General features: G+C 41.3%; 1 long non-coding RNA gene across 1 annotated transcript in view; it reads right to left on the reverse strand.

Moving 5' to 3' along the window:
• Positions 1-14,415, reverse strand: part of LOC125630981 (uncharacterized) — a 36,780-nt gene that overhangs the window by 14,000 nt on the left and 8,365 nt on the right. Inside the window, exon 4 of the long non-coding RNA XR_007354846.2 lies at positions 6,015-6,087. This is a non-coding gene — a long non-coding RNA (uncharacterized LOC125630981). The remainder of the gene's footprint in view (positions 1-6,014; positions 6,088-14,415) is intronic.

A 14,415-nucleotide genomic window follows, 5' to 3' on the forward strand; every position in this document is an offset into this window, starting at 1 on the left:
CTTGGAGCATAGTTCTCAATATTTTATAATTTAAGTTAAACTCTATTTTTCTAGGGAAGATAAATGAGAAAATATTTAACTTATTTTTCATTATAAAAGTTTTCTTAAACAAGCAGTATTTGTAAATTCCTCGGGGGGCAAGGACCTCCTATTCTCAGTTTTTATTGAACCTAGCACAGTGGGATCTTGGTTCATGACTGGGGTTCCTAGGTGCTTCTACAGTACAAATTAATAATAATTATTTTTCACTATCAAGTAGCAGTTGGTCTGTGTAAATTGATGCACCAATTTCCACCAGCTGAGAATTTGGCTCTGTGTACCTATTCTGTCTTAGCTGACATTATTGTTCTTAAACTCTGTTCTAATGAAGGTTTCCCAAGAAACAGGACACGAAATGTGTATATACATATACACACACGTGCTATGTTATAGCACTGTGGAAAGAGGTTATGATGACTAGCACCAGCACCATGTACAAGAGCCCCCTGGGAGACTCATACTTCAGGTAGGCATGCTTCTTCCTGGAATGCAGGGATCTATGGGTTACAACCTCTAGTGCAGGCACTGCAGAAGAATAAATGGGCTGGTTTTGGGCTTGCCCCCTGACAGCTTGGGAATTGTGAGTGAATTGGGTGGGGGGAGGCTTGTAATTCCCTCTATTCCTACCTTTGTGCACAGCCAGACCCAATTGAGCTCTACAACCAAATAAACACTTTCTAGCAGGAAATATGCTCCAAAAGCAACCTTTATTTACATGAAGACCCTTAGTCAATATTTTACTTCACAGCCTAATATATCTTGAAGTTCACCTCAATGGAAATCAATATTTCTTTATTATTTTGCAGTCTGGTCCTTAACCGTGTTGATTAAGAAACAGAGAGTGGTTTGTCTAGAACAGATAATAAGGCCCATTATGCTGATTCAGGAAAATGTCAACTTTAACAGTTTTTATAACTAAGGCTTTCCCCTTATACAAATAAAATGACACCCTCTCAGCTTAATAGCTTCCAGAAGAATGCGCCATCAGCATTGCCTCTCACATTCTTCATACCTGTTATTCTAAACTTGGGGGTTCTTCCCCTCTCCATTTAGCAGCACGTATACACCTTCTGACTACCAGTAGCCACAAGACCATTTTAGTGAGGATAAGTCCAATAAAGTCATCACTGGATCAAGTTAAGCAGCTTTAAGTCCCTACCTCCAGCCCTCTGGCTCTCCTGCAGTTCACTTGTTTCTCTCCAACTCTGTCCTTTGAGTTTTGCCTTGTGGGAGCAGATTGCTTATTGGTTAAATTGTGACCTAACCAACATCACAATTTGACAAGTTAATCAGCAGCTGCACCATCCCTAGCCCTTGTGGAGGAATCAATGGGAGATGACTTTGGAATGAGGGATGGAATATCTGAAAGCCTTCTGCTGGAGCCAGTCCCCATCCTGACTGTGAGGGTGGGAAATGAGACCAGGCTACTGTCCTCTTCAGGTGACCCCAACATCTGCCCATAGCATTCATAAGCATAGAGACTTCTACCAAGAATCTCTTCCTGTTCAGAACTACATCTGCAGCACCAGGTTAACCTGCTCCTGCAGGAAGTGCCAGGCAGGGCACACTGCTTCCTGTCCAGTGACTGTTCTGTAAGGGAGTCTGCAAGAGCACAAATATCCTTAGAGTCTGTTAATCGACTGATCACCCAGCATCTAGATGCATATGTCCCACCTGACCTGGCACTTACTCATGAGGAATACCAGGAATCCATCTCATGCTTTTGGTGGTGGTGCCACTATGTTCGTCTTGCCTATTCCCATTGCTGAATTGGTGAAGTGTGGCTCAACAGCACCCTGCCTCAGTTTCCCTTCTTGGACTTTTTTTTTTAAATAAACCCTACACAGGCTTTTATCTTCCAGTAATACCCTAGTTTATTATCAATTGAAACAAAGTTCTCGGAGTCCAAATTTCAGCATTCCCTGCCAGCTAGTCCCCCCTCCTCCCCCCCGGTCAGTCTTTTCACCCTTGTGCTATGCCTACATTTGGAGCTAGGGGTGTGATTCCAAGCTCACATGGACATACCAAAGTTAGCTTGTGTGGAGCTAAAAGCATCAGGGTAGCATGGGCGGTTGGTCAGGGCTAGCCACCCCAAGGTTGTACCCACCTGGACCCCCTGGGTCATATCTCCCAAGATTTTGGGTGGCTCAAGCATGAGACAGGGTCACTCAGGTTTGCAGATGGAGAGGGAAGGCAGATGGGCCAAACCTGAGTGGCTTTGCAACCCTGTGCACTCGGTCACAACACCGATCAAATTTGGCTGGTCCACTCCTCCATCTCTATCCATAGAGGGGTGTATGGGCCAAACTTGAGTGACACTATGCCAGGTTGCAACACCACTTGGTCTGGGGGCCCTCTCAAATGGGTCACCCAGTCAAGCTGCCCTTCAATCAGCACATCAGGTTTTGGGGGTCAAAGCAGGACAGTCCTGCAAAATCAGGGACTGTCGGGAGATCTGTGCTGGCTACATATTGGGGTGGCTAGGCCAAGCTGCTGCCTGTGCTTCCCCAGCTATATTACTGTTTTCAGTGGAGCAGGGAGACTGTCCCCTATCTTTCAACTGAATGTGAAATTCTAATTGGACTTGCCTAAGAAAATTGCATTATGTTGCCATGTGTGAAATGCACAAAATTGGTCCATGCAAAATTGGTACTTTTGTGGCTTTAGTTTTTTCAGTTCATCGGCATGTTTTGTCTTACTGGATGCTTTGAAGGTCTTCCTATAGACATGCAATGTGTGCTCTTGTTTAATGAGAAATATTGTTGTTATGACAACTTAGCCCTTCTGGCAAAATACATACAATTCATTTTTAAAATGTTTGCACTGAAGTGGGTTTCTTTGAATTTGCTATACATCTGATAGAGACAGAACCAAAAGAGATTGCAGTTTGAGAGAAAAATAGGAGACCATTTTTAGAACAAGCATTTTCTAAAATCTTTATTTAAATGACTCCTGGTTCCCTTTTTATTGTGGAAGTGTTTCAGGTGAAATGTCAGAGAATCAAAGGTGTCCTATAGCTCCTGAAAAGTCAGTTGTAAAAGAGAGTGACTGTGCATCCTGAAATTGGAACGATAAAACGTTGCCCTGGACAGGTCAAATGGTAAACCTTGGCAACTATCTGGGACTCCAATATAATCTACCCCAGAGAAATTGCAGTTCAACACCAGAACTATATCTGAGATTCTGATGTGAGACTTACACCCAAAGTCTCGTGCTCTCATATTCACCTTAAAATCAACTTCCTGAGTTTCCAAGCAAGCTGATGGTGACAGTAGCAGTCCAGCTATGGAAGTTGACTGTAACAATTTATAGCTTACTTGAATAACTGGCTAGTCTGGGGATCCTGAGAAGCACAGATGGTGGTTTGGTGGACACAGAAACATTTTTTACCTTGTGGTAAAATACCAAGGACTTGCTACATCTCAGTCTGCTTCTGGATAGCTGTGAATGGAGTGTCATTTTGTGAAAATAAATCATCCAAGGTCTCTAGTTCTGATTCCAGCTCCACTGCCCTGTCCAAGGGAGGCAGCATGTCCTGGGTTCCAATGGGCTGACTGAAGTACTCTTGTGAGTAACTGCTGTCAGGACCCTGGTATGGAACCCAGCTCTACCAAGTCCTGTGGTGGAATCCTTAGCCAATGCACCACAGTGGTGCTCTGAACCACTGCTCCTGACCAACAGCCTTAGTGCTGAAGACCCACAGCAGCCACATCTCAAGCCCCTGATTGGATGGAGAGGCAGCACTCTCATTGGGTACAGGATGAGGAAGTTGTCTGAGAACAGACCATTGCCTGCTGGTTGCTGCCTAGACCACCTTGCTCTTGCCCTGACCCTGCCTGCCTGAGGCTTCCTTGTTGACCTGTTGCCTTCCCTGGCCTCCCTAGCCCACTGGTCTGGCTCTTGGGATTGAATCTTCTGGTTACTGACCCCTGCAAGAACTCTGCTCATTGTTTTGAGCTTCCTCTGCTACCAATCGACCTCCCTGGCACTATCTGACCACCCACACCCACTTGGTTACTGCTCTGGACTCTCCCCTAGCTTGCCTTGGCCACTGTGCATTACACAGGCTCAGTAATGTATGTTGCTAGTGAGGGGGAGCTATCAATAAAATCCAAACATGTACTCTGAATCTCCAAACCCTTCCTTATGTGAGTAGTCCTCATACAGACAATCCCATCAACTGATTTCACTGGAGTGACTTTGTGATGGGTTGGATCCCCCTTCTGAGATGCCACCTGATGTATTGGGATTTCACTGAGCCTGCCTGCTCCACTAGTCTGGGCTCCCTCTCTCTGTTTTGCTGAATTAGGCTCTCCAGCCTCGGGCAGCACACAACACACAGGTAGGGACACACCAGCTGTAGAAACACACGGAGTCTGCAAACAGCTCTCTGAGAAGACTCCGTTAGGAAATTGACCATCACTCAAGTGCAAATGCCCTCTGGAAAGTACACCAAAAATAATGTTGTCTTGCGTTGTAGAGAAATCTATACAACTTAAGCTCATAAATTTGCTCCCTCCCTCAATGTGGAGAAAGATATGCACAACTTTTTGTCCCCTCTAATTATAAATTGCACAAACTGGGTTTAATAATAAACAAAAACAACTTTATTAACTATAAAAGGTAGAGTATAAGGGACAGCAAACAGAACAAAGCAGATTACCAAGCAAATAAAACAAAACATGCATACTAAGCTTAAGATCTTAAAGAGACTGGTTTCAAGAAGTAATTTCACACCCTAAATTTTTTTGTTTTTAGGCAAGTTGCAGAGTTTCTGTAGCTTAGAGTTCTAGGTATTTCTCTTTACAGACTAGACTCCTCTGTCTCAGTCTGGACTTGGCCCTTGCCTTTCCCTCAGCTCAGTTCCTTTCTCTCTTCAGGTACTTTCAGCAGTCTTTTTCTTTTTGGGCAGAAAGGCAATGGAGAAGAGTCCTGTTCGCCTTACTCTCCAACCTTAAATAAGATTTCCATAAGGTGAGAATCTTTTGTTTCCCAGTCTTGACCTCCCACTCCTTTTAGTGGAAAATTACTAGAAGTCCCTGATGGTGTTTAGTACCAGATGACAGGACCACCTAACCTAGTAGTGTCACAGCTACATCCCAGGACATGCCTCAGGAAGGGGAGAGATTAGTATCTTCAAAGTCTTATTGTTTCTTCCTAATGACCCACCAAGGCTGATGGCCTGTTGTCTGGTGGGTGTCTTTCCAAATACACTCAGTTGTAATTGTTACATGGTCAATATTCCTAACTTTAGATATAGAAATGATCATGCATACAAACTGGATAATCACTTTCAGTAAATTATAACCTTTCTGATGATACTGTACAAGACCCAGCTTGCATAAAATGTTATGCCATATCCATATCATAAGTATATTTCCATAAAGAATATGGGGTGTGACATCACATACTTGTCTAAGGACTACACATCTGAGATAGCTTTTATGTCTGATCCAAAAGTGATCCATTTTGCTGAGCTTTCTGCATTCTCACTGTGAGATAGGAGGTCTTTTAAAGAAGCAAAAGGTCCTTAAGCCAGGTTTTAGAGAAATTTCTGAAGTCATGAAAGAGGTTACACAAGAGAATTCACGAAAGACAAGAACCCTGAAAGCTCTTTGAAAAGCTCCAAAAATCTGAGTAATACCATAAGCATATGCAAATTAAGGAGCTGATCTTGAGAATTCTTGCACATGTGAGAAGTCCCAGGGACTTGTGTGAGAGAGGGTTTGCAGGATTGGCCCCTGATATTGCATTTAGGGAAGAATGATCCACCACACACAAACACTTTTTTATAGCAAAGAAGTCAATCTTGCAATATAGAGGATAAAATTCTGATACCCTTACTCACCTAGTCACTTATTCCACAAGAAGTTCAACTGAAGTCAGTAGAATATCTTATGGTGTAAGATACAAGACAATGTGGGGTGTTAGGTTCCAGCCCAGAGTGAATAGGCATTGATTATATATAGTCTTACCACGTTGTATGAATCTTTAAACAGTCCTCAGCTACTATCTTCCTGCCCCCCATCCTTATTTCAGTCCTACTTCCTAATACAATAGAGAAAATATGTAATATAGATCAATTTTGTTTCATTAGCTTTTTACAGTAGTTACATGATTTAAGTCTACATGAGCATAATAGAAATACCTCACAATTTTCATTTACAATTTTAAAGTCATGATTAAAAACAGATCTACCCCACTAAGATTATTCTTACCATACGATATAATGCCTTTCAAATACTAATGTGGAAGGGGTAAGTTGATTAAAATATGCTTATTGCCTTCCTGAGGTTCTTATGTCCATGGATTAACAAGTTTCTGAAGAACATGCAGCGTACAACATAAAATTTCTAAAATCCAGCTTTGCATGTCTTTACTCTTAATTTAAAACTAGTCTTATCTGTGATGATGGAATAATTAGACATTGTTTACCACAGTCATCAGTCACTAAAAATATCTCCAGTAAAACTGTACACCATTTGATGGTTCTTGTGCTTTCACAACAAGCCTCTTTCAAGTCTATAAGGACTGTGACAATTTCTTGCTCCATTTCAGTTCTTCCCCCCTCCCCCCATGTGAGTTTAGTGCTAGCAAACTTTCAGAGCAGGACTGACTACTCTGCAAATTGAAGTATTTTATATGTCTACAGAACAAGGAAGCAGGAGCAGAACCTTGACCATGTTGTCCCACTGATATGCCTACATCATGGAGGGATCATCTTTATGGGATGAACTGGCAGATGAGTCTTCTGTGCAGTAGGAGTGGATGAACCTTATAAAGTTGAAGGTTTTGTAGACCTATGCAAAATATTTCAAAATGTTTGGGGGGAGGGAGGGAAAGAAAGAGAAATAGCTTGGTGACCTGCCTGGGAAGGAGGCATGTGACAATCACTGACTCTTGCCTTCCATTGGGGACTGGAGGTGGGTGGGTGTTGGGATAAAGGGGTAGAAAATTTCCCCAGGCAGGAAAAAAGGGATTGCTAATGGGAGAAGAGAGACTCCAACTGGAGAGCTTAATATCTTGGCAGGGATCGGAGTGGAGAGCAGAGAAATCTCCTGTCAAGTGAGCCCCTTCCTGCGTATGGTGAAAAAGGATGATTCCCACATCAAATGATATGCTCCTTTTCCCAAAGTCCATATTGCAGGGCTTCCCCTAAGTACTGAGAAATCCCACCCATTGGGGCCTGATTCTCTCAGGACCTGAGCTTTAGCCTAGCTATCAAGGTCCAGATTCTGGGGCCTGGGGGACAGCAGAACCTTCTTCCTCTCCAAGTTATATGTTTCCCTGAGGATTGGAGTCCCTGCCTGGTGACCCCCCCCAATGATATTATTTTGGACTCTTCTAGTGCTTTTCATCCAAGAAGGTGGGCAAATGTTATCTGTCTTTTGCAGGGGGGTGGTGGAGAGGGGAGGGAATGAGGGAATAAGAAGGGAAGCGATTTGAAGTCACACAGCAAGCAGTGGGAACAGTGCAAACCGAAACGAATTTTCCTGACTCCCACTACCCTGCTCTGGCCACTAGACAACACTGTCTCTATGCAGATACATTCTTAAGCAACTGGTTCAGCCTGGGATGGAACGTCAACGCTAGTAAGCTCATCCACTGCTTAATCGTGAACTCATGACATTTGAGTGGATTCAAATTTAGGCAATATGAGCTTCCCCATTTTTACTATTCAGTCTTTACGCTCTCCACTGAGACTGCAAAAAGGAGTGGGTGGGTCGTGTTTTTTGTTTTTTAACCTGTACACTGGGAATGACACTGCAAGCAACAAAGTATTGCATGTGATCCAAATAGCCATCAGATGGTAACTTCCAGTCACTGTTGACTCTGGAGTGGCTCTGAAGCAGAGGTGAAAGGCCCTGAATCACCATGTCTCTGAATCATGTTCCATTTCTCCTTGGCCTCCAATATTTAAAACTGATTATGAAATTCATCTTCCAGATGGTAAGTAGTCTTTTTACTAACATTTCAATAGATGATTGGGATCAGTAAGATCCATACATAACTCCTCAAGTGATTGATCTTTTTATTTATTTATTTTGGCATTCTGCCTTTCTTGCTCTTTCTAATCTATGGACACGCTAATGTGTTTAAATCTGTAGTGTCCAAGTTTTATATAAAAAAACCAACAAACCAAAGCCCAAACTGCTCTAAAATGCAATTAATTCTCCACCCTGCTTTAAGTGCAATCATGGGCACCTTTGTTCCTTGCCAAACTCATTTTGTTTAGGCATCACAGCTAATTTTGTCAAAAGACCTGGATGTGATCCAAAGCCACTGAAATCAATAGAAAAGACTGCAGTGGATTTCACTGGGCTTTGGATCAGTCTCATGATCCACTTAGTATCACGTGTATAGTTCTACTAAGGGATTGTACATCAAGTCTTGGTACCTTTAGCTCCAAACTCCTAAAAGTTTAAATTGTAGTTAGGAGCCTAACTCCTTAATTCTGAGTTTATTTACACTACACAAACCTCTGCCTCATTTCAATCAGATGAATTGATACAAATAAACATTTCAATTCCCCAAAGATCCAGTGACACAAATGTGCTTTATTTAATGGGTAATGGACAAACGTGTTTTTCACACTCATAATTTGCTTTGTGTCTTGTTTTTAACATGTAATTAAACAGCTTTAAGGGCTGAAGGCAAAAACGCTAAGAAATGATATTGTTTTGGAAGCCATTAACGTTAAAAAGAGACTTTCCTTTTCATCTTCAGGAAATGACTTATCTAGCAGTAATTATTGCAATGCCATGGTGTTGGATTTTCTCTCTTGTTGCACTTATTCCTCTTTGAGAATGCTCTTTGACATCCATCACGCTTTCAGAACAAGTAAAAAAGAAAAAAATCCTAAAACTGAGCACTATCACTTTATCAGTGCAGAAATAAAATCTTCACAATAAAGAGAGCTGGATTCCTTGTCTAGACTTTTTTGTTTTGGCCCAAATGCTCTAGACTTGGTGTGTTGGTTGGTTGTTTTTTGTTTTTGCTGTCCTCCCTTCCTGAAATTTTCCATAGATGGGCTTTTAAATATATATATTCCTTTTATTGTACCCTTCACTGGAGTCTTTTTGCATATGTCACTTTGTTCTTAGATATTTGACTTGTTGTTATGATTGTCATTTGTACTACAGTAACACTCACAAGCCCCCAGGCAGGATCAAAGCTGTGCGATGCCACACGCTTTGCAAATGTAGTAAGACAGTCCTCCCCCAAAGACCTTACAGACAACATAAGACTAGATGACAATTAATAATAAACATAAATGGAAGGAGGAGGGGTGGAAGAATGAGTAGGTCTAACTTTAGGGTCCCATTTTTGAAAACCTTTACTCCCCATTTCTATCCCCACAGACTTTAGATCTTAAATTTGTCACTAGTTCAGATCTGAACTTTGCCTGTACCTGACCTTGGACTGGTGTAAACTTGGAAGGAATAGGAACAGAAATCCTATCTTTGGTTGATTTGTCTGGAATGATTTGCAATATTCCTCCACACCAAATGCATGCCAATAGAATCTTTATACCACAACACACCATTATGTATTTTCTCAATATATTTCTATAACTACATCTCTATGTATTGTTATGGTGTGTGTATGTAAAGTTTGAGACTTTATATTAATGACATTTTTGACAATATTAACTCCTTCAGATTGTTTTGATCATCTAAATTTTGTTATATTCTTCATACTTTTTAATAATCTGTTCCTCCAACAGCACAAGAATGATCAGAAATCAGTAAGAAGAAATGTATATTGCCCTGTCTCCTTCAGTTCAAATCACACAGACAATGTCTTTTGTAATCAAATCTGCCATTGCTAATAAGAACAAACAACTCACAAGTGTGCCAAATTTATTATGAATGTTGTAAAATCTGTTTATATTGATACAATGTAGAAATTTAGTATTTGGTATTTTGCATTATGCCATAGCATCAACCCTAATACAGAGTGACTGCAGTTATTTTGTGGGAATGCACCTCCAATACATAGGAATCTAGACAATAGAATATCTGATTATTATTTTTAAGACACCTGAACAAAAATGCAAAATGTTTGTCTCAAATCTTGATATTAAATAATGTCAGAATTAGTCCAATACCTCGGAGCCTAACATTTTTGAAATCACAATTGTGCTGCTGCAAAACTCAAGTTTTCTGTCAATTTAAAATAAATAGAAGATTAGATTGTCAGCAAAACTCAGTGTCAAATGCTAATAGCAAACTAAATTAGATCTCTTTGGAAGTTCTGTCCTGACAAAGTGCGTGAAACCCTAGCTGAATCTGCCATCTCCAAAGTGTGTAGATTTAATAAAACATGCATTATTGTAGTTCTGCAATCATAAAGATGATCCAACATCGCTGTTGCAAATGTATGTGCATTTTATTTAAAACCCTGATTCCGCAAAGCACTTAAGATATATGAGCATTCTTTATGCACAGGAATAGTTTCAATGAAGTCCCTCACCTACTTAGTTATGTTAGGTGCTTAAATGCTTTTCCGGATCTGGGCTTGATTTTGCTCAGAAATGGTTCTAGAGATGACAGACCATATAAATATGTGCTGTACATGTCATACTAGCATGTATTTTTATAAGATGTTCAGAAGAGATAAAATAGAACACGAATCTGAATGGAGCAATTCTGTTCTACCATAATTAGGCTGCCATTTCCACTGCTGACTTCTTGTGGGTTTTTTGTGTGGAAAAACATTCACTTAGTTGAGAATACAGATTCAACTGCACAGTTTAAAACTTTGTATTGATGAAATGTTTTAATCTAAGACCTAAATCCTGCTTGCTTACTGTGGAAAATACAGCTTTAGCATCACAAGACGACTTTTTGAGCTGCTGTTCATGGAGCTAGCTGGGAATCTAGATTTTAAATTTTGCAGTATTCTTCCATGCCAGATACAGGAGGTCAGAGAGGGAATAGTTTGAAGTGGTAAGGACACAGCAAGAAATTGCAAAGGATGTGGCAAATCTCACAGGAATGGTGAAGTTTTGTCTCATTGCTACCTGCCTGCTGAAAATATTCAGCTGATCTGAGTGAGATGTGAGTGTGGAGTAGAGCTGGGTGAATACCACAAACATTTTTCCACAAATACTTTTTCAAATTTTTAAATGTGGCTTTGTTCAAGACCATTTAGGTCTTGAAGACTAGTCTAATGAATGAATTTAGTGGCAGGAAGCTTCTTTAAACAAGTTGTAAGTGGATGTTACAGAAGAGGTAACAGTAAACTTTGAATTTCTGATCATATATACTTTCACAGAAAACCTGAAGCTAAGAGTCACACTCACACAATTGGGGAGCAGGAAATATACCATCTGATTTGTGTGTCCAGTCAAAAGAGCATCACTTTCAAATTGAAAATACAGACTATCCCAAATAAGCTACAGCCTAAACATTAATTGCAGAAATTATTTGAACGTTTTTGACGTCATCCCAGTCTGACAGCAGACAATTGCAGAATATAAAAATTGGCAAAGATTCATCAAATGAATTATTCATTACAAGCCATTCACCAGCTCTACTGTTGATGGGTTGCTATGTTAAAATTAAGGGATTTTTATAACTGTGGGTTTAGAACTCTGAATTTCACTGGGATTTTGTTGATGATTTTTTGGACTGATATGCCAGTGGGTAACGTTTTCTCTCTGCTGTTTCTGTTGTGCATAAAATATGCTCTGAGATTGATTGATTTTATTTTACTACCCAGAGACAGCACTGGGTATGTCTACACTGCAATGTAAGCCCTGGCTCATACTCAAGTTTTAGCCCAACCCCCCTTTCTGTTTACACACAAATGGCTCACTTAGGGTCCTAGGATCCTACAGGGGTGGAGGGTCCAAGTCCTGAGTCAACCCAGGGTCTAGGGTTCAAGCCCTTTTGCTTTTGAAGTGTAGATGCAGCCCCTCAACTTGGATTCTGGGAATCTGCCAAAAGTATCCCATGGGCCAACTTTCTTTGTCCCAAGAATTTCCAATCAACTCCAGTGAAAACTGAAGCAATGCCCGCCTACCATGCTCCTTGGTGTAGTGCAGCAGCTTAGTGAGTCAGCGTTTAACCCTTTCACTGTCTTCTGACTACCGAATTGCAAACATACCGTCAGAGAGCCTTCTGTGTTTGCAGTGAGACTGAACAGAACAAGCCTTTGGCAAAGTGTTGCTTCATGGTCACAGGAACGCAGCCAGATTTTGGTAAATCTCTGATGCAAGTCCAGCAAAACTGTGGACTTCAGTAAGAGGACCAGGAATGACCATGCATACCAACATAGTGAAGAAGCTGGCAATGCTGCAAATTTATCAGACTGGTTAAGCAGCTCAAGATTGAGTATAGGAAATCCGGGGACCAGCACCACACCCCGGGCAACTTGCTGACATTGTGCCCATTTTATGAGGCATTTGACTGGGTGCTGAGCACTGGGACAAGCACACAGTCAACAGGGGTGCATGATGATCTGGTCAGCCGGGATGGCCCCAGAATCCAGTATGGAGACTGATGGAAGCCAGGAGCAGGGGCCAAGTGTGGACAGCTAAGTGACTCTATTGCTGAAATTGGTCCCACTAAAGACTTTGACGCAGTAGCAGGAGCAGATCTTGGGAGGTGTACTCAGAGGAGCTGTTTGATGTCCTCCCTGAGGAACAGCCCACTACAGAATTTGCAGCAGACACAGAATGGCCAGAAGCCACCAATACTTCCTACGGAGCAGCCATTCTGGTCTGTGTGCTCCCAGCGACCAGAGCCAGCAACATGGATGGAGGTACCTTTTAAAGAGCTTCTCTTGCTTGCACTTTCACTCCTGTGTCAGGAACAAGGCAGAGCTCCTGTGAGACACTGATGGAATTTTTGTAGCCTTTTCAGACCTACTCAAGGCATCTGATAGAGCTTATGATGGAGGAGGAGGAGGATACAGACTTTGCAACCTTAATGTTTTTTATCTTAGTATTTTTGTGTGTGTGTGTGTATGTATGTAGGCTGTAAGATCCATGGGCCTTTTTTGCTTGGAAAGCATTGTCAACAGCTACAGTATTTGTCACAGGATGAGCTGAGCTTTTAAGGGATTCAGGTCCTAACAAAAATCTGCACCTAGTTTTTCTCAACCCCACCAAGTCATGTGACAGATCTGGTGAATGAGCGCTAGGCCTGCTGGGAACTATAAAAGGAAGCTTTGCTTTCAGTAGGAGAGAGGAAGTTGGTGGGAGCTTTGGTATTATGAAGTTCTCCAGGAACTGGGGGAAGGATTAGCAATGGCTGTATACTGAAGTAGTCCAGAAAGGATGTGTAGAAGAAACTAGGTAAGGGCCAGAGAGGAGGCCTAGTGATGGACTCTGAAGGAAGGGTTTGTCTACTGTGGTATGTGGTGGAGGGGGAAGCCAGATAAAGTCTGACCAGCAATAGAAACTGTATGAAGTGGTGCAAGAAAATAGTGGAGAAGGGAAACCTTGGATTTAAGGTAGATTGGGTCCCAGGGTGGGCTCCCCCTCCGAGAGGTGGGGAGGGTACCCTGGCACTACTAGAAGTACTATTGAGTCTGGGAGAGGGCTGCTGATGGACTATTGAGACTGGGGTAAAACCGTTTCTAGGAGGCATAGTGACATCTGAATATTGGAAGCCAGTGCTGTATATAACTCACACTTGTCTGTGGACCAGTTAGAAGTTGAGTTAACTGAACTGTGTCTTTGAGCTTAGGCACTCAGAGGCTCATTCCCTTAGCTCCATAAGTCCTTCTGGGTTCAATCCTTACTACTGTGCTGTTTATGTTAAATAAATAGTTAACCATTCATTAATACGTAAACTTGCACCTAATAACTATGTAGTCTCTTCGACTACACAGTACTTCTGCTTCTATTTATATATTGCGTAAAGGACCAAAACAGGGTTCTGTCTTCTTTCAGGTAGGTTTCTTATCCCTCTATTTTTTTTTCTGCTGAAAAGCCTGCACAAAAGTGATTTTTGGGGAAATTCTTCAGGAACAGTAAGGAAATCTGTATTCTAAGATGAGTGCTTCCTGTACAAAAGAGATTTTAGAACTTAAAAATATCTTTCAGTGGTCCCTGGCTGAATTAGTTTTACCAACTACTACTTGGTATTAAATGACTTCTTCCCAATTTATGTTCCGTCTAGAGCATTTGCTGAATTCACAGTAATACTAGAATTTGTCTTAACATCTATTGTTCACATTTGGTTGCTACTACTGAATCTTTCACAATACTTGCTTCACTTCTTCTGTTACAATGACAATAATTAATCTTTGAAACATACTGGTCTTTCTCCTAGTTGAATTTGTCACTGCATATTTCTTAATTCCAGCATTTGCCATTTTCCCAACCATGTAATTCTTGTGTATGTGTTCTTTTCTCCCCAT

Source organism: Caretta caretta, chromosome 2, assembly GCF_965140235.1.
Source record: "Caretta caretta isolate rCarCar2 chromosome 2, rCarCar1.hap1, whole genome shotgun sequence".
Classification (NCBI taxonomy): Eukaryota; Metazoa; Chordata; order Testudines; family Cheloniidae; genus Caretta; species Caretta caretta.